Source organism: Misgurnus anguillicaudatus, chromosome 21, assembly GCF_027580225.2.
Source record: "Misgurnus anguillicaudatus chromosome 21, ASM2758022v2, whole genome shotgun sequence".
Taxonomy (NCBI): Eukaryota; Metazoa; Chordata; class Actinopteri; order Cypriniformes; family Cobitidae; genus Misgurnus; species Misgurnus anguillicaudatus.
Window position 1 is genome coordinate 11582549 of NC_073357.2, and position 17949 is coordinate 11600497.

Genomic DNA, 17949 nt, shown 5'->3' on the forward strand with positions numbered 1-17949 from the left:
CTCTGAGTCACAAGTCAAACGGTCCAACCCCCGTGTCTCTACGATGTTCTGATGCGGAGATATAAGGCTTTGTTTACTCTGTTGCTAGGGTACTGTATTTGGTTGCTAGGGAAAAAATTGGCATCCCATAATGATTACACTCTGAGTCAAGAGTCAAACGGTCCAACCCCCGTGTCTCTACGATGTTCTGATGCGGAGATATAAGGCTTTGTTTACTCTGTTGCTAGGGTACTGTATTTGGTTGCTAGGGAAAAAATTGGCATCCCATAATTACACTCTGAGTCACGAGTCAAACGGTCCAACAACCGTGTCTCTATGATGTTCTGATGCGGAGAGATAAGGCTTTGTTTACTCTGTTGCTAGGGTACTGTATTTGGTTGCTAGGGAAAAAAATGGCATCCCATAATGATTACACTCCGAGTCACGAGTCAAACGGTCCAACCCCCGTGTCTCTATGATGTTCTGATGCGGAGATATAAGGCTTTGTTTACTCTGTTGCTAGGGTACTGTATTTGGTTGCTAGGGAAAAAATCGGCATCCACTAGTGATTACCCTCCAAGTCACGAGTCAAACGGTCCAAACCCAGTGTCTCTACGATGTTCTGATGCGGAGATATAAGGCTTTGTTTACTCTGTTGCTAGGGTACTGTATTTGGTTGCTAGGGAAAAAAATGGCATCGATTATTGATTAACCTCCGAGTCACTTTTCAAAAGGTCCAACCCCAGTGTCTCTACGGTGTTCTGTTGCGGAGATATAAGGCTGTGTTTACTCTGTTGCTAGGGTACTGTATTTGGTTGCTAGGGAAAAAAATGGCATCCACTAGTGATTACCCTCCGAGTCACAAGTCAAACGGTCCAACCCCCGTGTCTCTACGATGTTCTGATGCGGAGTTATAAGGCTTTGTTTACTGTGTTGCTAGGGTACTGTATTTGGTTGCTAGGGAAAAAAATGGCATCCACTAGTGATTACCCTCCGAGTCACGAGTCAAACGGTCCAACCCCCATGTCTCTACGATGTTCTGATGCGGAGATATAAGGCTTTGTTTACTCTGTTGCTAGGGTACTGTATTTGGTTGCTAGGGAAAAAATTGCCATCCACTAGTGATTACCCTCCGAGTCACGAGTCAAACGGTCCAACCGCCGTGTCTCGACGATGTTCTGATGCGGAGATATAAGGCTTTGTTTACTCTGTTGCTAGGGTACTGTATTTGGTTGCTAGGGAAAAAATTGGCATCCCATAATGATTACACTCCGAGTCACAAGTCAAACGGTCCAACCCCCGTGTCTCTACGATGTTCTGATGCGGAGATATAAGGCTTTGTTTACTCTGTTGCTAGGGTACTGTATTTGGTTGCTAGGGAAAAAATTGGCATCCCATAATGATTACACTCCGAGTCACGAGTCAAACGGTCCAACCCCCGTGTCTCTACGATGTTCTGATGCGGAGATATAACTGTTTGAATTTTATGTTGCTAGGGTGCTCAAAAGTGGTTGCTAGGGGCGTGGCTTAATACCTATGTAAGGATCATGAGAGACTGATTGGATGCCTGAGTAAAATGAGCCCACCCCCATGTCTCTATGACACTGTGGTGCAAAGATATCCATCTGGGCATTTTATAATGGCAGTCTATGGGAGATGTTGCTAGGGTGCCCAAAATTGTTGCTAGGGGCGTGGCTTAATAGCTCTGGGATGATCCTGAGAGACGGATTGGATGCCCGAGTGAAATGAGCCCACCCACTTTTCTCTACGACACTGTAAAGCAAAGATATCCCATCTGGAACTGTTTTATTCCCTTATATGGGCATGTTTCCTGCCCCATTATAAGTCAATGGGAATTTTCGGGCTCCTCTTACACCCCAGGGGTACAACTTACACCCCAATGTCATGTATGTTCTTACAGAGCCTACCACCCTCTTCAAATAATGTAACCCACATGTTTCTACAAAATCCTCGAGCGGAGCTATCACCCGTCAAAGTTCGGCGCAATGTTAAGTCAATGGGATTTTTTGGGTGATTTTTTGCCCCCCTTTCGGAAATCCTGCACCCGATCCCTTATAAAAGTCATAGCACACCTCTCCTCAATAAACCGGTCGATTTGAGCCCGCTTTCATGGGACTACGGCAAACCGTGCGGGACGAGTTACGCGCCGAAATTTTGTCCAGATATAAAAATAATAATAATAATAAGTATGAGCAATAGTAATAGTGATGCTTTGCATAAATGCAAGCACCACTAATAATAAGTATGAGCAATAGTAATAGTGATGCTTTGCATAAATGCAAGCACCACTAATAAGAATAATATCCCTGAGGAATAGTAATAGTGATGCCTTGCATAAATGCAAGCACCACTAATAATAAGTTTAGAATGAAGAACAGTATGTTGGCTTTTTCAAGCCAACATAATTATAATGATATCCCTGAGGAATAGTAATAGTGATGCCTTGCATAAATGCAAGCACCACTAATAATAATAATAATAATAATAAGCTTAGATCGAAGAACAGTATGTTGGCTTTGTCAAGCCAACATAATAAGATTAAGATGAATAACAGTATGTTGGCTTTTTCAAGCCAACATAATAAAGAATTAAATGCTTACAGCACCTGGTATTCCCAGGCGGTCTCCCATCCAAGTACTAACCAGGCCCGACCCTGCTTGGCTTCCGAGATCAGACGAGAGCGGGCGTGCTCAGGGTGGTGTGGCCGTAAGCGAGCGCTGACTCGATTCGAGAGCCACTTCAAGACTAATGTGACAACGCCATGCCATCGGCGAACGCTTACAGAAAGGATGCATTTCTGGAAAAAAATTATATGAATAAATAATTAAATAATTAATTAAATAAAGAATTAAATGCTTACAGCACCTGGTATTCCCAGGCGGTCTCCCATCCAAGTACTAACCAGGCCCGACCCTGCTTGGCTTCCGAGATCAGACGAGAGCGGGCGTGCTCAGGGTGATGTGGCCGTAAGCGAGCGCTGACTCGATTCGAGAGCCACTTCAAGACTAATGTGGCAACGCCATGCCATCGGCGAACGCTTACAGAAAGGATGCATTTCTGGAAAAAAATTATATGAATAAATAATTAAATAATTAATTAAATGCTTACAGCACCTGGTATTCCCAGGCGGTCTCCCATCCAAGTACTAAACAGGCCCGACCCTGCTTGGCTTCCGAGATCAGACGAGAGCGGGCGTGCTCAGGGTGGTGTGGCCGTAAGCGAGCGCTGACTCGATTCGAGAGCCACTTCAAGACTAATGTGGCAACGCCATGCCATCGGCGAACGCTTACAGAAAGGATGCATTTCTGGAAAAAAATTATATGAATAAATAATTAAATAATTAATTAAATAAAGAATTAAATGCTTACAGCACCTGGTATTCCCAGGCGGTCTCCCATCCAAGTACTAAGCAGGCCCGACCCTGCTTGGCTTCCGAGATCAGACGAGAGCGGGCGTGCTCAGGGTGGTGTGGCCGTAAGCGAGCGCTGACTCGATTCGAGAGCCACTTCAAGACTAATGTGGCAACGCCATGCCATCGGCGAACGCTTACAGAAAGGATGCATTTCTGGAAAAAAATTATATGAATAAATAATTAAATAATTAATTAAATAAAGAATTAAATGCTTACAGCACCTGGTATTCCCAGGCGGTCTCCCATCCAAGTACTAACCAGGCCCGACCCTGCTTGGCTTCCGAGATCAGACGAGAGCGGGCGTGCTCAGGGTGGTGTGGCCGTAAGCGAGCGCTGACTCGATTCGAGAGCCACTTCAAGACTAATGTGGCAACGCCATGCCATCGGCGAACGCTTACAGAAAGGATGCATTTCTGGAAAAAAATTATATGAATAAATAATTAAATAATTAATTAAATAAAGAATTAAATGCTTACAGCACCTGGTATTCCCAGGCGGTCTCCCATCCAAGTACTAACCAGGCCCGACCCTGCTTGGCTTCCGAGATCAGACGAGAGCGGGCGTGCTCAGGGTGGTGTGGCCGTAAGCGAGCGCTGATTCGATTCGAGAGCCACTTCAAGACTAATGTGGCAACGCCATGCCATCGGCGAACGCTTACAGAAAGGATGCATTTCTGGAAAAAAATTATATGAATAAATAATTAAATAAAGAATTAAATGCTTACAGCACCTGGTATTCCCAGGCGGTCTCCCATCCAAGTACTAACCAGGCCCGACCCTGCTTGGCTTCCGAGATCAGACGAGAGCGGGCGTGCTCAGGGTGGTGTGGCCGTAAGCGAGCGCTGACTCGATTCGAGAGCCACTTCAAGACTAATGTGGCAACGCCATGCCATCGGCGAACGCTTACAGAAAGGATGCATTTCTGGAAAAAAATTATATGAATAAATAATTAAATAATTAATTAAATAAAGAATTAAATGCTTACAGCACCTGGAATTCCCAGGCGGTCTCCCATCCAAGTACTAACCAGGCCCGACCCTGCTTGGCTTCCGAGATCAGACGAGAGCGGGCGTGCTCAGGGTGGTGTGGCCGTAAGCGAGCGCTGACTCGATTCGAGAGCCACTTCAAGACTAATGTGGCAACGCCATGCCATCGGCGAACGCTTACAGAAAGGATGCATTTCTGGAAAAAAATTATATGAATAAATAATTAAATAATTAATTAAATAAAGAATTAAATGCTTACAGCACCTGGTATTCCCAGGCGGTCTCCCATCCAAGTACTAAGCAGGCCCGACCCTGCTTGGCTTCCGAGATCAGACGAGAGCGGGCGTGCTCAGGGTGGTGTGGCCGTAAGCGAGCGCTGACTCGATTCGAGAGCCACTTCAAGACTAATGTGGCAACGCCATGCCATCGGCGAACGCTTACAGAAAGGATGCATTTCTGGAAAAAAATTATATGAATAAATAATTAAATAATTAATTAAACTAGATATTAAAGTTTGAGGACAAACTTTATGTTGGCTTGACAAAGCCTGGTCTGAACGTTTAAAACAGTTTGACAGAAGTTTGGTTTAGTAGGCTATCTTGTTGTTAGTATGCTTCAGTATGAAGCTTTTTAAAATAAAGCTAACATAATTTAGCATTAAGCTAGCATGATTTAGCATGAAGCTAACATGATTTAGCATAAAGTCAGCATAAAGCTAACATGTTTAAACATCCAACCCCCATGTCTCTATGATGTTCTGATGCGAAGATATAAGACTTTGTTTATTCCGTTGCTAGGGTACTAAGTTTGGTTGCTAGGCAGAAAATTGGCATCCCATAATGATTTCACTTCAAGTCACAAATAAAACAGTCCAGCCCCCGTGTCTCTATGATGCTCTGATGCAAAGATATAAGGCTTTGTTTATTCTGTTGCTAGGGTACTAAGTTTGGTTGCTAGGCAGAAAACTGGCATCCCATAATGATTTTACTTCAAGTCATAAGTAAAACGGTCCAACCCCCATGTCTCTACGATGTTCTGATACGGAGATATAAGGCTTTGTTTATTCCGTTGCTAGGGTACTAAGTTTGGTTGCTAGGCAGAAAATTGGCATCCCATAATGATTACACCTCAAGCCACAAGTAAAACGGTCCAACCCCCGTGTCTCTACGATGTTCTGATGCGGAGATATAAGGCTTTGTTTGTTCCGTTGCTAGGGTATTAAGTTTGGTTGCTAGGGAGAAAATTGGCATCCCATAATGATCACACTTCAAGCCACAAGTAAAACAGTCCAACCCCCGTGTCTCTATGATGTTCTGAAGAGGAGATATAAGGCTTTGTTTATTCCGTTGCTAGGGTACTAAGTTTGGTTGCTAGGGAGAAAATTGGCATCCCATAATGATCATACTTCAAGCCACAAGTAAAATGGTCCAACCCCTGTGTCTCTATGATGTTCTGAAGTGGAGATATAAGGCTTTGTTTATTCCGTTGCTAGGGTACTAAGTTTGGTTGCTAGGGAGAAAATTGGCATCCCATAATGATCACACTTCAAGCCACAAGTAAAACGGTCCAACCCCCGTGTCTCTATGATGTTCTGAAGCGGAGATATAAGGCTTTGTTTATTCGGTAGCTAGGGTACTAAGTTAGGTTTGTAGTGAGAAAATTGGCATCCCATAATGATCAACCTTCAAGCCACAAGTAAAACGGTCCAACCCCCATGTCTCTATGATGTTCTGAAGCGGAGATATAAGGCTTTGTTTATTCCGTTGCTAGGGTACTACGTTTGGTTGCTAGGGAGAAAATTGGCATCCCATAATTATCAACCTTCAAGCCACGAGTAAAACGGTCCAACCCACGTGTCTCTATGATGTTCTGAAGCGGAGATATAAGGCTTTGTTTATTCCGTTGCTAGGGTACTAAGTTTGGTTGCTAGGGAGAAAATTGGCATCCCATAATGATCAATCTTCAAGCCACAAGTAAAACGGTCCAACCCCCGTGTCTCTATGATGTTCTGAAGCGGAGATATAAGGCTTTGTTTGTTCTGTTGCTAGGGTGCTCATATTTGGTTGCTAGGGGCGTGGCTTAATAACTCTGTAAGAATCCTGAGAGTCTGATTGGATGCCTGAGTAAAATGATCCCACCCCCATGTCTCTATGACAGTGTGATGCAAAGATATCCATCTGGGCATTTTATAATGGCAGTCTATGGGAGATGTTGCTAGGGTACCCAAAATGGTTGCTAGGGGCGTGGCTTAATAGCTTTGGAGAGATCCTGAAAGACTGATTGGATGCCTGAGTAAAATGAGCCCACCCCCATGTCTCTACGACACTCTAGAATGAAGATATTTCTTCTGGGATGTTTTTATTTCCCTTATATGGGCGTGTTTCCTGCCCCATTATAAGTCAATGGGGAAATTTGGGGGCCTCTTACACCCCAGGGGTACAGCTTACACCCCTATGTGATGCATGTTCTTACAGAGCCTGCCAGCCTCTTCAACTGTGATAACCCACAAGTTTCTACAAATTTTTCGTTCGCAGCTATGACCCGTCAAAGTTGGTCGTAATGTTAAGTCAATGGAAATTTTGGGGTGTTTTAGCGCCCCGTTTAGGAATTCGGTAGGTCCCATCAGTTAGAAAAGTCATAGCATAAATCTACGTACCAGTCTTAAAAGTTTTGTAAAGTTTTGTGGGTGTAGCTTGAAAGCTCTAGGAGGAGTTACAGTCAGAAAAAGTGGGGATCAGAAGAAGAATAATAATAAGATTAAGATGAATAACAGTATGTTGGCTTTTTCAAGCCAACATAATAAAGAATTAAATGCTTACAGCACCTGGTATTCCCAGGCGGTCTCCCATCCAAGTACTAACCAGGCCCGACCCTGCTTGGCTTCCGAGATCAGACGAGAGCGGGCGTGCTCAGGGTGGTGTGGCCGTAAGCGAGTGCTGACTCGATTCGAGAGCCACTTCAAGACTAATGTGGCAACGCCATGCCATCGGCGAACGCTTACAGAAAGGATGCATTTCTGGAAAAAAATTATATGAATAAATAATTAAATAATTAATTAAATAAAGAATTAAATGCTTACAGCACCTGGTATTCCCAGGCGGTCTCCCATCCAAGTACTAACCAGGCCCGACCCTGCTTGGCTTCCGAGATCAGACGAGAGCGGGCGTGCTCAGGGTGGTGTGGCCGTAAGCGAGCGCTGACTCGATTCGAGAGCCACTTCAAGACTAATGTGGCAACGCCATGCCATCGGCGAACGCTTACAGAAAGGATGCATTTCTGGAAAAAAATTATATGAATAAATAATTAAATAATTAATTAAATGCTTACAGCACCTGGTATTCCCAGGCGGTCTCCCATCCAAGTACTAAACAGGCCCGACCCTGCTTGGCTTCCGAGATCAGACGAGAGCGGGCGTGCTCAGGGTGGTGTGGCCGTAAGCGAGCGCTGACTCGATTCGAGAGCCACTTCAAGACTAATGTGGCAACGCCATGCCATCGGCGAACGCTTACAGAAAGGATGCAATCCTGGAAAAAAATTATATGAATAAATAATTAAATAATTAATTAAATAAAGAATTAAATGCTTACAGCACCTGGTATTCCCAGGCGGTCTCCCATCCAAGTACTAAGCAGGCCCGACCCTGCTTGGCTTCCGAGATCAGACGAGAGCGGGCGTGCTCAGGGTGGTGTGGCCGTAAGCGAGCGCTGACTCGATTCGAGAGCCACTTCAAGACTAATGTGGCAACGCCATGCCATCGGCGAACGCTTACAGAAAGGATGCATTTCTGGAAAAAAATTATATGAATAAATAATTAAATAATTAATTAAATAAAGAATTAAATGCTTACAGCACCTGGTATTCCCAGGCGGTCTCCCATCCAAGTACTAACCAGGCCCGACCCTGCTTGGCTTCCGAGATCAGACGAGAGCGGGCGTGCTCAGGGTGGTGTGGCCGTAAGCGAGCGCTGACTCGATTCGAGAGCCACTTCAAGACTAATGTGGCAACGCCATGCCATCGGCGAACGCTTACAGAAAGGATGCATTTCTGGAAAAAAATTATATGAATAAATAATTAAATAATTAATTAAATAAAGAATTAAATGCTTACAGCACCTGGTATTCCCAGGCGGTCTTCCATCCAAGTACTAAGCAGGCCCGACCCTGCTTGGCTTCCGAGATCAGACGAGAGCGGGCGTGCTCAGGGTGGTGTGGCCGTAAGCGAGCGCTGATTCGATTCGAGAGCCACTTCAAGACTAATGTGGCAACGCCATGCCATCGGCGAACGCTTACAGAAAGGATGCATTTCTGGAAAAAAATTATATGAATAAATAATTAAATAATTAATTAAATGCTTACAGCACCTGGTATTCCCAGGCGGTCTCCCATCCAAGTACTAAACAGGCCCGACCCTGCTTGGCTTCCGAGATCAGACGAGAGCGGGCGTGCTCAGGGTGGTGTGGCCGTAAGCGAGCGCTGACTCGATTCGAGAGCCACTTCAAGACTAATGTGGCAACGCCATGCCATCGGCGAACGCTTACAGAAAGTATGCATTTCTGGAAAAAAATTATATGAATAAATAATTAAATAATTAATTAAATAAAGAATTAAATGCTTACAGCACCTGGTATTCCCAGGCGGTCTACCATCCAAGTACTAACCAGGCCCGACCCTGCTTGGCTTCCGAGATCAGACGAGAGCGGGCGTGCTCAGGGTGGTGTGGCCGTAAGCGAGCGCTGACTCGATTCGAGAGCCACTTCAAGACTAATGTGGCAACGCCATGCCATCGGCGAACGCTTACAGAAAGGATGCATTTCTGGAAAAAAATTATATGAATAAATAATTAAATAATTAATTAAATAAAGAATTAAATGCTTACAGCACCTGGTATTCCCAGGCGGTCTCCCATCCAAGTACTAAGCAGGCCCGACCCTGCTTGGCTTCCGAGATCAGACGAGAGCGGGCGTGCTCAGGGTGGTGTGGCCGTAAGCGACTGCTGCCTCGATTCGAGAGCCACTTCAAGACTAATGTGGCAACGCCATGCCATCGGCGAACGCTTACAGAAAGGATGCATTTCTGGAAAAAAATTATATGAATAAATAATTAAATAATTAATTAAATAAAGAATTAAATGCTTACAGCACCTGGTATTCCCAGGCGGTCTCCCATCCAAGTACTAACCAGGCCCGACCCTGCTTGGCTTCCGAGATCAGACGAGAGCGGGCGTGCTCAGGGTGGTGTGGCCGTAAGCGAGCGCTGACTCGATTCGAGAGCCACTTCAAGACTAATGTGGCAACGCCATGCCATCGGCGAACGCTTACAGAAAGGATGCATTTCTGGAAAAAAAGTATATGAATAAATAATTAAATAATTAATTAAATAAAGAATTAAATGCTTACAGCACCTGGTATTCCCAGGCGGTCTCCCATCCAAGTACTAACCAGGCCCGACCCTGCTTGGCTTCCGAGATCAGACGAGAGCGGGCGTGCTCAGGGTGGTGTGGCCGTAAACGAGCGCTGATTCGATTCGAGAGCCACTTCAAGACTAATGTGGCAACGCCATGCCATCGGCGAACGCTTACAGAAAGGATGCATTTCTGGAAAAAAATTATATGAATAAATAAATAAATAATTAATTAAATAAAGAATTAAATGCTTACAGCACCTGGTATTCCCAGGCGGTCTCCCATCCAAGTACTAACCAGGCCCGACCCTGCTTGGCTTCCGAGATCAGACGAGAGCGGGCGTGCTCAGGGTGGTGTGGCCGTAAGCGAGCGCTGACTCGATTCGAGAGCCACTTCAAGACTAATGTGGCAACGCCATGCCATCGGCGAACGCTTACAGAAAGGATGCATTTCTGGAAAAAAATTATATGAATAAATAATTAAATAATTAATTAAATGCTTACAGCACCTGGTATTCCCAGGCGGTCTCCCATCCAAGTACTAAACAGGCCCGACCCTGCTTGGCTTCCAAGATCAGATGAGAGCGGGCGTGTTCAGGGTGGTGTGGCCGTAAGCGAGCGCTGACTCGATTCGAGAGCCACTTCAAGACTAATGTGGCAACGCCATGCCATCGGCGAACGCTTACAGAAAGGATGCATTTCTGGAAAAAAATTATATGAATAAATAATTAAATAATTAATTAAATAAAGAATTAAATGCTTACAGCACCTGGTATTCCCAGGCGGTCTCCCATCCAAGTACTAACCAGGCCCGACCCTGCTTGGCTTCCGAGATCAGACGAGAGCGGGCGTGCTCAGGGTGGTGTGGCCGTAAGCGAGCGCTGACTCGATTCGAGAGCCACTTCAAGACTAATGTGGCAACGCCATGCCATCGGCGAACGCTTACAGAAAGGATGCATTTCTGGAAAAAAAGTATATGAATAAATAATTAAATAATTAATTAAATAAAGAATTAAATGCTTACAGCACCTGGTATTCCCAGGCGGTCTCCCATCCAAGTACTAACCAGGCCCGACCCTGCTTGGCTTCCGAGATCAGACGAGAGCGGGCGTGCTCAGGGTGGTGTGGCCGTAAACGAGCGCTGATTCGATTCGAGAGCCACTTCAAGACTAATGTGGCAACGCCATGCCATCGGCGAACGCTTACAGAAAGGATGCATTTCTGGAAAAAAATTATATGAATAAATAAATAAATAATTAATTAAATAAAGAATTAAATGCTTACAGCACCTGGTATTCCCAGGCGGTCTCCCATCCAAGTACTAACCAGGCCCGACCCTGCTTGGCTTCCGAGATCAGACGAGAGCGGGCGTGCTCAGGGTGGTGTGGCCGTAAGCGAGCGCTGACTCGATTCGAGAGCCACTTCAAGACTAATGTGGCAACGCCATGCCATCGGCGAACGCTTACAGAAAGGATGCATTTCTGGAAAAAAATTATATGAATAAATAATTAAATAATTAATTAAATGCTTACAGCACCTGGTATTCCCAGGCGGTCTCCCATCCAAGTACTAAACAGGCCCGACCCTGCTTGGCTTCCAAGATCAGACGAGAGCGGGCGTGTTCAGGGTGGTGTGGCCGTAAGCGAGCGCTGAGTCGATTCGAGAGCCACTTCAAGACTAATGTGGCAACGCCATGCCATCGGCAAACGCTTACAGAAAGGATGCATTTCTGGAAAAAAATTATATGAATAAATAATTAAATAATTAATTAAATAAAGAATTAAATGCTAACAGCACCTGGTATTCCCAGGCGGTCTCCCATCCAAGTACTAACCAGGCCCGACCCTGCTTGGCTTCCGAGATCAGACGAGAGCGGGCGTGCTCAGGGTGGTGTGGCCGTAAGCGAGCGCTGACTCGATTCGAGAGCCACTTCAAGACTAATGTGGCAACGCCATGCCATCGGCGAACGCTTACAGAAAGGATGCATTTCTGGAAAAAAATTATATGAATAAATAATTAAATAATTAATTAAATGCTTACAGCACCTGGTATTCCCAGGCGGTCTCCCATCCAAGTACTAAACAGGCCCGACCCTGCTTGGCTTCCGAGATCAGACGAGAGCGGGCGTGCTCAGGGTGGTGTGGCCGTAAGCGAGCGCTGACTCGATTCGAGAGCCACTTCAAGACTAATGTGGCAACGCCATGCCATCGGCGAACGCTTACAGAAAGGATGCATTTCTGGAAAAAAAGTATATGAATAAATAATTAAATAATTAATTAAATAAAGAATTAAATGCTTACAGCACCTGGTATTCCCAGGCGGTCTCCCATCCAAGTACTAACCAGGCCCGACCCTGCTTGGCTTCCGAGATCAGACGAGAGCGGGCGTGCTCAGGGTGGTGTGGAGGTAAGCGAACGCTGACTCGATTCGAGAGCCACTTCAAGACTAATGTGGCAACGCCATGCCATCGGCGAACGCTTACAGAAAGGATGCATTTCTGGAAAAAAAGTATATGAATAAATAATTAAATAATTAATTAAATAAAGAATTAAATGCTTACAGCACCTGGTATTCCCAGGCGGTCTCCCATCCAAGTACTAACCAGGCCCGACCCTGCTTGGCTTCCGAGATCAGACGAAAGCGGGCGTGCTCAGGGTGGTGTGGCCGTAAGCGAGCGCTGACTCGATTCGAGAGCCACTTCAAGACTAATGTGGCAACGCCATGCCATCGGCGAACGCTTACAGAAAGGATGCATTTCTGGAAAAAAATTATATGAATAAATAATTAAATAATTAATTAAATGCTTACAGCACCTGGTATTCCCAGGCGGTCTCCCATCCAAGTACTAAACAGGCCCGACCCTGCTTGGCTTCCGAGATCAGACGAGAGCGGGCGTGCTCAGGGTGGTGTGGCCGTAAGCGAGCGCTGACTCGATTCGAGAGCCACTTCAAGACTAATGTGGCAACGCCATGCCATCGGCGAACGCTTACAGAAAGGATGCATTTCTGGAAAAAAATTATATGAATAAATAATTAAATAATTAATTAAATAAAGAATTAAATGCTTACGGCACCTGGTATTCCCAGGCGGTCTCCCATCCAAGTACTAACCAGGTCCGACCCTGCTTGGCTTCGGAGATCAGACGAGAGCGGGCGTGCTCAGGGTGGTGTGGCCGTAAGCGAGCGCTGACTCGATTCGAGAGCCACTTCAAGACTAATGTGGCAACGCCATGCCATCGGCGAACGCTTACAGAAAGGATGCATTTCTGGAAAAAAATTATATGAATAAATAATTAAATAATGAATTAAATGCTTACAGCACCTGGTATTCCCAGGCGGTCTCCCATCCAAGTACTAAACAGGCCCGACCCTGCTTGGCTTCCGAGATCAGACGAGAGCGGGCGTGCTCAGGGTGGTGTGGCCGTAAGCGAGCGCTGACTCGATTCGAGAGCCACTTCAAGACTAATGTGGCAACGCCATGCCATCGGCGAACGCTTACAGAAAGGATGCATTTCTGGAAAAAAATTATATGAATAAATAATTAAATAATTAATTAAATAAAGAATTAAATGCTTACAGCACCTGGTATTCCCAGGCGGTCTCCCATCCAAGTACTAAGCAGGCCCGACCCTGCTTGGCTTCCGAGATCAGACGAGAGCGGGCGTGCTCAGGGTGGTGTGGCCGTAAGCGAGCGCTGACTCGATTCGAGAGCCACTTCAAGACTAATGTGGCAACGCCATGCCATCGGCGAACGCTTACAGAAAGGATGCATTTCTGGAAAAAAATTATATGAATAAATAATTAAATAATTAATTAAATAAAGAATTAAATGCTTACAGCACCTGGTATTCCCAGGCGGTCTCCCATCCAAGTACTAACCAGGCCCGACCCTGCTTGGCTTCCGAGATCAGACGAGAGCGGGCGTGCTCAGGGTGGTGTGGCCGTAAGCGAGCGCTGACTCGATTCGAGAGCCACTTCAAGACTAATGTGGCAACGCCATGCCATCGGCGAACGCTTACAGAAAGGATGCATTTCTGGAAAAAAATTATATGAATAAATAATTAAATAATTAATTAAATAAAGAATTAAATGCTTACAGCACCTGGTATTCCCAGGCGGTCTCCCATCCAAGTACTAACCAGGCCCGACCCTGCTTGGCTTCCGAGATCAGACGAGAGCGGGCGTGCTCAGGGTGGTGTGGCCGTAAGCGAGCGCTGACTCGATTCGAGAGCCACTTCAAGACTAATGTGGCAACGCCATGCCATCGGCGAACGCTTACAGAAAGGATGCATTTCTGGAAAAAAATTATATGAATAAATAATTAAATAATTAATTAAATGCTTACAGCACCTGGTATTCCAAGGCGGTCTCCCATCCAAGTACTAAACAGGCCCGACCCTGCTTGGCTTCCGAGATCAGACGAGAGCGGGCGTGCTCAGGGTGGTGTGGCCGTAAGCGAGCGCTGACTCGATTCGAGAGCCACTTCAAGACTAATGTGGCAACGCCATGCCATCGGCGAACGCTTACAGAAAGGATGCATTTCTGGAAAAAAATTATATGAATAAATAATTAAATAATTAATTAAATAAAGAATTAAATGCTTACAGCACCTGGTATTCCCAGGCGGTCTCCCATCCAAGTACTAACCAGGCCCGACCCTGCTTGGCTTCCGAGATCAGACGAGAGCGGGCGTGCTCAGGGTGGTGTGGCCGTAAGCGAGCGCTGACTCGATTCGAGAGCCACTTCAAGACTAATGTGGCAACGCCATGCCATCGGCGAACGCTTACAGAAAGGATGCATTTCTGGAAAAAAAGTATATGAATAAATAATTAAATAATTAATTAAATAAAGAATTAAATGCTTACAGCACCTGGTATTCCCAGGCGGTCTCCCATCCAAGTACTAACCAGGCCCGACCCTGCTTGTCTTCCGAGATCAGATGAGAGCGGGCGTGCTCAGGGTGGTGTGGCCGTAAGCGAGCGCTGACTCGATTCGAGAGCCACTTCAAGACTAATGTGGCAACGCCATGCCATCGGCGAACGCTTACAGAAAGGATGCATTTCTGGAAAAAAATTATATGAATAAATAATTAAATGCTTACATCACCTGGTATTCCCAGGCGGTCTCCCATCCAAGTACTAAACAGGCCCGACCCTGCTTGGCTTCCGAGATCAGACGAGAGCGGGCGTGCTCAGGGTGGTGTGGCCGTAAGCGAGCGCTGACTCGATTCGAGAGCCACTTCAAGACTAATGTGGCAACGCCATGCCATCGGCGAACGCTTACAGAAAGGATGCATTTCTGGAAAAAAATTATATGAATAAATAATTAAATAATTAATTAAATAAAGAATTAAATGCTTACAGCACCTGGTATTCCCAGGCGGTCTCCCATCCAAGTACTAACCAGGCCCGACCCTGCTTGGCTTCCGAGATCAGACGAGAGCGGGCGTGCTCAGGGTGGTGTGGCCGTAAGCGAGCGCTGACTCGATTCGAGAGCCACTTCAAGACTAATGTGGCAACGCCATGCCATCGCGAACGCTTACAGAAAGGATGCATTTCTGGAAAAAAATTATATGAATAAATAATTAAATAATTAATTAAATAAAGAATTAAATGCTTACAGCACCTGGTATTCCCAGGCGGTCTCCCATCCAAGTACTAACCAGGCCCGACCCTGCTTGGCTTCCGAGATCAGACGAGAGCGGGCGTGCTCAGGGTGGTGTGGCCGTAAGCGAGCGCTGACTCGATTCGAGAGCCACTTCAAGACTAATGTGGCAACGCCATGCCATCGGCGAACGCTTACAGAAAGGATGCATTTCTGGAAAAAAAGTATATGAATAAATAATTAAATAATTAATTAAATAAAGAATTAAATGCTTACAGCACCTGGTATTCCCAGGCGGTCTCCCATCCAAGTACTAACCAGGCCCGACCCTGCTTGGCTTCCGAGATCAGACGAGAGCGGGCGTGCTCAGGGTGGTGTGGAGGTAAGCGAACGCTGACTCGATTCGAGAGCCACTTCAAGACTAATGTGGCAACGCCATGCCATCGGCGAACGCTTACAGAAAGGATGCATTTCTGGAAAAAAAGTATATGAATAAATAATTAAATAATTAATTAAATAAAGAATTAAATGCTTACAGCACCTGGTATTCCCAGGCGGTCTCCCATCCAAGTACTAACCAGGCCCGACCCTGCTTGGCTTCCGAGATCAGACGAGAGCGGGCGTGCTCAGGGTGGTGTGGCCGTAAGCGAGCGCTGACTCGATTCGAGAGCCACTTCAAGACTAATGTGGCAACGCCATGCCATCGGCGAACGCTTACAGAAAGGATGCATTTCTGGAAAAAAATTATATGAATAAATAATTAAATAATTAATTAAATGCTTACAGCACCTGGTATTCCCAGGCGGTCTCCCATCCAAGTACTAAACAGGCCCTAACCTGCTTGGCTTCCGAGATCAGACGAGAGCGGGCGTGCTCAGGGTGGTGTGGCCGTAAGCGAGCGCTGACTCGATTCGAGAGCCACTTCAAGACTAATGTGGCAACGCCATGCCATCGGCGAACGCTTACAGAAAGGATGCATTTCTGGAAAAAAATTATATGAATAAATAATTAAATAATTAATTAAATAAAGAATTAAATGCTTACGGCACCTGGTATTCCCAGGCGGTCTCCCATCCAAGTACTAACCAGGCCCGACCCTGCTTGGCTTCCGAGATCAGACGAGAGCGGGCGTGCTCAGGGTGGTGTGGCCGTAAGCGAGCGCTGACTCGATTCGAGAGCCACTTCAAGACTAATGTGGCAACGCCATGCCATCGGCGAACGCTTACAGAAAGGATGCATTTCTGGAAAAAAATTATATGAATAAATAATTAAATAATTAATTAAATAAAGAATTAAATGCTTACAGCACCTGGTATTCCCAGGCGGTCTCCCATCCAAGTACTAACCAGGCCCGACCCTGCTTGGCTTCCGAGATCAGACGAGAGCGGGCGTGCTCAGGGTGGTGTGGCCGTAAGCGAGCGCTGACTCGATTCGAGAGCCACTTCAAGACTAATGTGGCAACGCCATGCCATCGGCGAACGCTTACAGAAAGGATGCATTTCTGGAAAAAAATTATATGAATAAATAATTAAATAATTAATTAAATAAAGAATTAAATGCTTACAGCACCTGGTATTCCCAGGCGGTCTCCCATCCAAGTACTAACCAGGCCCGACCCTGCTTGGCTTCCGAGATCAGACGAGAGCGGGCGTGCTCAGGGTGGTGTGGCCGTAAGCGAGCGCTGACTCGATTCGAGAGCCACTTCAAGACTAATGTGGCAACGCCATGCCATCGGCGAACGCTTACAGAAAGGATGCATTTCTGGAAAAAAATTATATGAATAAATAATTAAATAATTAATTAAATAAAGAATTAAATGCTTACAGCACCTGGTATTCCCAGGCGGTCTCCCATCCAAGTACTAACCAGGCCCGACCCTGCTTGGCTTCCGAGATCAGACGAGAGCGGGCGTGCTCAGGGTGGTGTGGCCGTAAGCGAGCGCTGACTCGATTCGAGAGCCACTTCAAGACTAATGTGGCAACGCCATGCCATCGGCGAACGCTTACAGAAAGGATGCATTTCTGGAAAAAAATTATATGAATAAATAATTAAATAATTAATTAAATAAAGAATTAAATGCTTACAGCACCTGGTATTCCCAGGCGGTCTCCCATCCAAGTACTAACCAGGCCCGACCCTGCTTGGCTTACGAGATCAGACGAGAGCAGGCGTGCTCAGGGTGGTGTGGCCGTAAGCGAGCGCTGACTCGATTCGAGAGCCACTTCAAGACTAATGTGGCAACGCCATGCCATCGGCGAACGCTTACAGAAAGGATGCATTTCTGGAAAAAAATTATATGAATAAATAATTAAATAATTAATTAAATAAAGAATTAAATGCTTACAGCACCTGGTATTCCCAGGCGGTCTCCCATCCAAGTACTAACCAGGCCCGACCCTGCTTGGCTTCCGAGATCAGACGAGAGCGGGCGTGCTCAGGGTGGTGTGGCCGTAAGCGAGCGCTGACTCGATTCGAGAGCCACTTCAAGACTAATGTGGCAACGCCATGCCATCGGCGAACGCTTACAGAAAGGATGCATTTCTGGAAAAA

At 45.9% G+C, this 17949-nt stretch overlaps 44 non-coding genes and 7 pseudogenes across 44 annotated transcripts; all 51 read right to left on the reverse strand.

The window, feature by feature from the left end:
- Positions 1–2593: 2593 nt before the first annotated feature.
- On the reverse strand, positions 2594–2712 carry LOC141357466 (5S ribosomal RNA). Its single transcript, XR_012363953.1, has one exon. It is a non-coding gene; the product is annotated as a 5S ribosomal RNA (ribosomal RNA).
- Positions 2713–2853: 141 nt separating this feature from the next.
- Positions 2854–2972, reverse strand: LOC141357820 (5S ribosomal RNA). Its single transcript, XR_012364307.1, has one exon. It is a non-coding gene; the product is annotated as a 5S ribosomal RNA (ribosomal RNA).
- Positions 2973–3101: 129 nt separating this feature from the next.
- On the reverse strand, positions 3102–3220 carry LOC141357545 (5S ribosomal RNA). Its single transcript, XR_012364032.1, has one exon. It is a non-coding gene; the product is annotated as a 5S ribosomal RNA (ribosomal RNA).
- Positions 3221–3361: 141 nt separating this feature from the next.
- LOC141358245 (5S ribosomal RNA) lies at positions 3362–3480 on the reverse strand. The gene has a single exon (XR_012364734.1). It is a non-coding gene; the product is annotated as a 5S ribosomal RNA (ribosomal RNA).
- Positions 3481–3621: 141 nt separating this feature from the next.
- On the reverse strand, positions 3622–3740 carry LOC141357477 (5S ribosomal RNA). The gene has a single exon (XR_012363964.1). It is a non-coding gene; the product is annotated as a 5S ribosomal RNA (ribosomal RNA).
- Positions 3741–3881: 141 nt separating this feature from the next.
- Positions 3882–4000, reverse strand: LOC141357488 (5S ribosomal RNA). The gene has a single exon (XR_012363975.1). It is a non-coding gene; the product is annotated as a 5S ribosomal RNA (ribosomal RNA).
- Positions 4001–4129: 129 nt separating this feature from the next.
- Positions 4130–4248, reverse strand: LOC141357498 (5S ribosomal RNA). Its single transcript, XR_012363985.1, has one exon. It is a non-coding gene; the product is annotated as a 5S ribosomal RNA (ribosomal RNA).
- A 141-nt stretch (positions 4249–4389) lies between these two features.
- Positions 4390–4508, reverse strand: LOC141356985 (5S ribosomal RNA). Its single transcript, XR_012363457.1, has one exon. It is a non-coding gene; the product is annotated as a 5S ribosomal RNA (ribosomal RNA).
- A 141-nt stretch (positions 4509–4649) lies between these two features.
- On the reverse strand, positions 4650–4768 carry LOC141358246 (5S ribosomal RNA). The gene has a single exon (XR_012364735.1). It is a non-coding gene; the product is annotated as a 5S ribosomal RNA (ribosomal RNA).
- A 2441-nt stretch (positions 4769–7209) lies between these two features.
- On the reverse strand, positions 7210–7328 carry LOC141357507 (5S ribosomal RNA). The gene has a single exon (XR_012363994.1). It is a non-coding gene; the product is annotated as a 5S ribosomal RNA (ribosomal RNA).
- A 141-nt stretch (positions 7329–7469) lies between these two features.
- LOC141357517 (5S ribosomal RNA) lies at positions 7470–7588 on the reverse strand. The gene has a single exon (XR_012364004.1). It is a non-coding gene; the product is annotated as a 5S ribosomal RNA (ribosomal RNA).
- Positions 7589–7717: 129 nt separating this feature from the next.
- On the reverse strand, positions 7718–7836 carry LOC141357546 (5S ribosomal RNA). Its single transcript, XR_012364033.1, has one exon. It is a non-coding gene; the product is annotated as a 5S ribosomal RNA (ribosomal RNA).
- Positions 7837–7977: 141 nt separating this feature from the next.
- Positions 7978–8096, reverse strand: LOC141358247 (5S ribosomal RNA). Its single transcript, XR_012364736.1, has one exon. It is a non-coding gene; the product is annotated as a 5S ribosomal RNA (ribosomal RNA).
- A 141-nt stretch (positions 8097–8237) lies between these two features.
- LOC141357528 (5S ribosomal RNA) lies at positions 8238–8356 on the reverse strand. Its single transcript, XR_012364015.1, has one exon. It is a non-coding gene; the product is annotated as a 5S ribosomal RNA (ribosomal RNA).
- A 141-nt stretch (positions 8357–8497) lies between these two features.
- Positions 8498–8616, reverse strand: LOC141353797 (5S ribosomal RNA; annotated as a pseudogene).
- Positions 8617–8745: 129 nt separating this feature from the next.
- Positions 8746–8864, reverse strand: LOC141357548 (5S ribosomal RNA). Its single transcript, XR_012364035.1, has one exon. It is a non-coding gene; the product is annotated as a 5S ribosomal RNA (ribosomal RNA).
- Positions 8865–9005: 141 nt separating this feature from the next.
- On the reverse strand, positions 9006–9124 carry LOC141357874 (5S ribosomal RNA). Its single transcript, XR_012364363.1, has one exon. It is a non-coding gene; the product is annotated as a 5S ribosomal RNA (ribosomal RNA).
- Positions 9125–9265: 141 nt separating this feature from the next.
- Positions 9266–9384, reverse strand: LOC141358249 (5S ribosomal RNA). The gene has a single exon (XR_012364738.1). It is a non-coding gene; the product is annotated as a 5S ribosomal RNA (ribosomal RNA).
- Positions 9385–9525: 141 nt separating this feature from the next.
- On the reverse strand, positions 9526–9644 carry LOC141357537 (5S ribosomal RNA). Its single transcript, XR_012364024.1, has one exon. It is a non-coding gene; the product is annotated as a 5S ribosomal RNA (ribosomal RNA).
- A 141-nt stretch (positions 9645–9785) lies between these two features.
- Positions 9786–9904, reverse strand: LOC141357228 (5S ribosomal RNA). Its single transcript, XR_012363712.1, has one exon. It is a non-coding gene; the product is annotated as a 5S ribosomal RNA (ribosomal RNA).
- A 141-nt stretch (positions 9905–10045) lies between these two features.
- On the reverse strand, positions 10046–10164 carry LOC141357547 (5S ribosomal RNA). Its single transcript, XR_012364034.1, has one exon. It is a non-coding gene; the product is annotated as a 5S ribosomal RNA (ribosomal RNA).
- A 129-nt stretch (positions 10165–10293) lies between these two features.
- LOC141357495 (5S ribosomal RNA) lies at positions 10294–10412 on the reverse strand. Its single transcript, XR_012363982.1, has one exon. It is a non-coding gene; the product is annotated as a 5S ribosomal RNA (ribosomal RNA).
- Positions 10413–10553: 141 nt separating this feature from the next.
- LOC141357556 (5S ribosomal RNA) lies at positions 10554–10672 on the reverse strand. The gene has a single exon (XR_012364043.1). It is a non-coding gene; the product is annotated as a 5S ribosomal RNA (ribosomal RNA).
- A 141-nt stretch (positions 10673–10813) lies between these two features.
- On the reverse strand, positions 10814–10932 carry LOC141357229 (5S ribosomal RNA). The gene has a single exon (XR_012363713.1). It is a non-coding gene; the product is annotated as a 5S ribosomal RNA (ribosomal RNA).
- Positions 10933–11073: 141 nt separating this feature from the next.
- LOC141357562 (5S ribosomal RNA) lies at positions 11074–11192 on the reverse strand. Its single transcript, XR_012364049.1, has one exon. It is a non-coding gene; the product is annotated as a 5S ribosomal RNA (ribosomal RNA).
- Positions 11193–11321: 129 nt separating this feature from the next.
- On the reverse strand, positions 11322–11440 carry LOC141358127 (5S ribosomal RNA). Its single transcript, XR_012364616.1, has one exon. It is a non-coding gene; the product is annotated as a 5S ribosomal RNA (ribosomal RNA).
- Positions 11441–11581: 141 nt separating this feature from the next.
- Positions 11582–11700, reverse strand: LOC141357863 (5S ribosomal RNA). Its single transcript, XR_012364352.1, has one exon. It is a non-coding gene; the product is annotated as a 5S ribosomal RNA (ribosomal RNA).
- A 129-nt stretch (positions 11701–11829) lies between these two features.
- Positions 11830–11948, reverse strand: LOC141357549 (5S ribosomal RNA). The gene has a single exon (XR_012364036.1). It is a non-coding gene; the product is annotated as a 5S ribosomal RNA (ribosomal RNA).
- Positions 11949–12089: 141 nt separating this feature from the next.
- LOC141354060 (5S ribosomal RNA) lies at positions 12090–12208 on the reverse strand (annotated as a pseudogene).
- Positions 12209–12349: 141 nt separating this feature from the next.
- On the reverse strand, positions 12350–12468 carry LOC141357809 (5S ribosomal RNA). Its single transcript, XR_012364296.1, has one exon. It is a non-coding gene; the product is annotated as a 5S ribosomal RNA (ribosomal RNA).
- Positions 12469–12597: 129 nt separating this feature from the next.
- Positions 12598–12716, reverse strand: LOC141357550 (5S ribosomal RNA). Its single transcript, XR_012364037.1, has one exon. It is a non-coding gene; the product is annotated as a 5S ribosomal RNA (ribosomal RNA).
- A 141-nt stretch (positions 12717–12857) lies between these two features.
- On the reverse strand, positions 12858–12976 carry LOC141353799 (5S ribosomal RNA; annotated as a pseudogene).
- A 129-nt stretch (positions 12977–13105) lies between these two features.
- On the reverse strand, positions 13106–13224 carry LOC141357551 (5S ribosomal RNA). Its single transcript, XR_012364038.1, has one exon. It is a non-coding gene; the product is annotated as a 5S ribosomal RNA (ribosomal RNA).
- A 141-nt stretch (positions 13225–13365) lies between these two features.
- LOC141358250 (5S ribosomal RNA) lies at positions 13366–13484 on the reverse strand. The gene has a single exon (XR_012364739.1). It is a non-coding gene; the product is annotated as a 5S ribosomal RNA (ribosomal RNA).
- A 141-nt stretch (positions 13485–13625) lies between these two features.
- LOC141357574 (5S ribosomal RNA) lies at positions 13626–13744 on the reverse strand. Its single transcript, XR_012364061.1, has one exon. It is a non-coding gene; the product is annotated as a 5S ribosomal RNA (ribosomal RNA).
- A 141-nt stretch (positions 13745–13885) lies between these two features.
- On the reverse strand, positions 13886–14004 carry LOC141357584 (5S ribosomal RNA). Its single transcript, XR_012364071.1, has one exon. It is a non-coding gene; the product is annotated as a 5S ribosomal RNA (ribosomal RNA).
- A 129-nt stretch (positions 14005–14133) lies between these two features.
- LOC141353491 (5S ribosomal RNA) lies at positions 14134–14252 on the reverse strand. The gene has a single exon (XR_012360587.1). It is a non-coding gene; the product is annotated as a 5S ribosomal RNA (ribosomal RNA).
- Positions 14253–14393: 141 nt separating this feature from the next.
- Positions 14394–14512, reverse strand: LOC141357594 (5S ribosomal RNA). Its single transcript, XR_012364081.1, has one exon. It is a non-coding gene; the product is annotated as a 5S ribosomal RNA (ribosomal RNA).
- A 141-nt stretch (positions 14513–14653) lies between these two features.
- LOC141355135 (5S ribosomal RNA) lies at positions 14654–14772 on the reverse strand. Its single transcript, XR_012361561.1, has one exon. It is a non-coding gene; the product is annotated as a 5S ribosomal RNA (ribosomal RNA).
- Positions 14773–14889: 117 nt separating this feature from the next.
- LOC141353802 (5S ribosomal RNA) lies at positions 14890–15008 on the reverse strand (annotated as a pseudogene).
- A 141-nt stretch (positions 15009–15149) lies between these two features.
- Positions 15150–15268, reverse strand: LOC141357604 (5S ribosomal RNA). The gene has a single exon (XR_012364091.1). It is a non-coding gene; the product is annotated as a 5S ribosomal RNA (ribosomal RNA).
- Positions 15269–15408: 140 nt separating this feature from the next.
- LOC141357615 (5S ribosomal RNA) lies at positions 15409–15527 on the reverse strand. Its single transcript, XR_012364102.1, has one exon. It is a non-coding gene; the product is annotated as a 5S ribosomal RNA (ribosomal RNA).
- Positions 15528–15668: 141 nt separating this feature from the next.
- LOC141354061 (5S ribosomal RNA) lies at positions 15669–15787 on the reverse strand (annotated as a pseudogene).
- Positions 15788–15928: 141 nt separating this feature from the next.
- LOC141357626 (5S ribosomal RNA) lies at positions 15929–16047 on the reverse strand. Its single transcript, XR_012364113.1, has one exon. It is a non-coding gene; the product is annotated as a 5S ribosomal RNA (ribosomal RNA).
- A 129-nt stretch (positions 16048–16176) lies between these two features.
- On the reverse strand, positions 16177–16295 carry LOC141353726 (5S ribosomal RNA; annotated as a pseudogene).
- Positions 16296–16436: 141 nt separating this feature from the next.
- Positions 16437–16555, reverse strand: LOC141354789 (5S ribosomal RNA). The gene has a single exon (XR_012361221.1). It is a non-coding gene; the product is annotated as a 5S ribosomal RNA (ribosomal RNA).
- A 141-nt stretch (positions 16556–16696) lies between these two features.
- LOC141357637 (5S ribosomal RNA) lies at positions 16697–16815 on the reverse strand. Its single transcript, XR_012364124.1, has one exon. It is a non-coding gene; the product is annotated as a 5S ribosomal RNA (ribosomal RNA).
- Positions 16816–16956: 141 nt separating this feature from the next.
- Positions 16957–17075, reverse strand: LOC141357648 (5S ribosomal RNA). Its single transcript, XR_012364135.1, has one exon. It is a non-coding gene; the product is annotated as a 5S ribosomal RNA (ribosomal RNA).
- Positions 17076–17216: 141 nt separating this feature from the next.
- LOC141357659 (5S ribosomal RNA) lies at positions 17217–17335 on the reverse strand. The gene has a single exon (XR_012364146.1). It is a non-coding gene; the product is annotated as a 5S ribosomal RNA (ribosomal RNA).
- Positions 17336–17476: 141 nt separating this feature from the next.
- Positions 17477–17595, reverse strand: LOC141353847 (5S ribosomal RNA; annotated as a pseudogene).
- Positions 17596–17736: 141 nt separating this feature from the next.
- LOC141357669 (5S ribosomal RNA) lies at positions 17737–17855 on the reverse strand. Its single transcript, XR_012364156.1, has one exon. It is a non-coding gene; the product is annotated as a 5S ribosomal RNA (ribosomal RNA).
- Between the last annotated feature and the right edge of the window lie 94 nt (positions 17856–17949).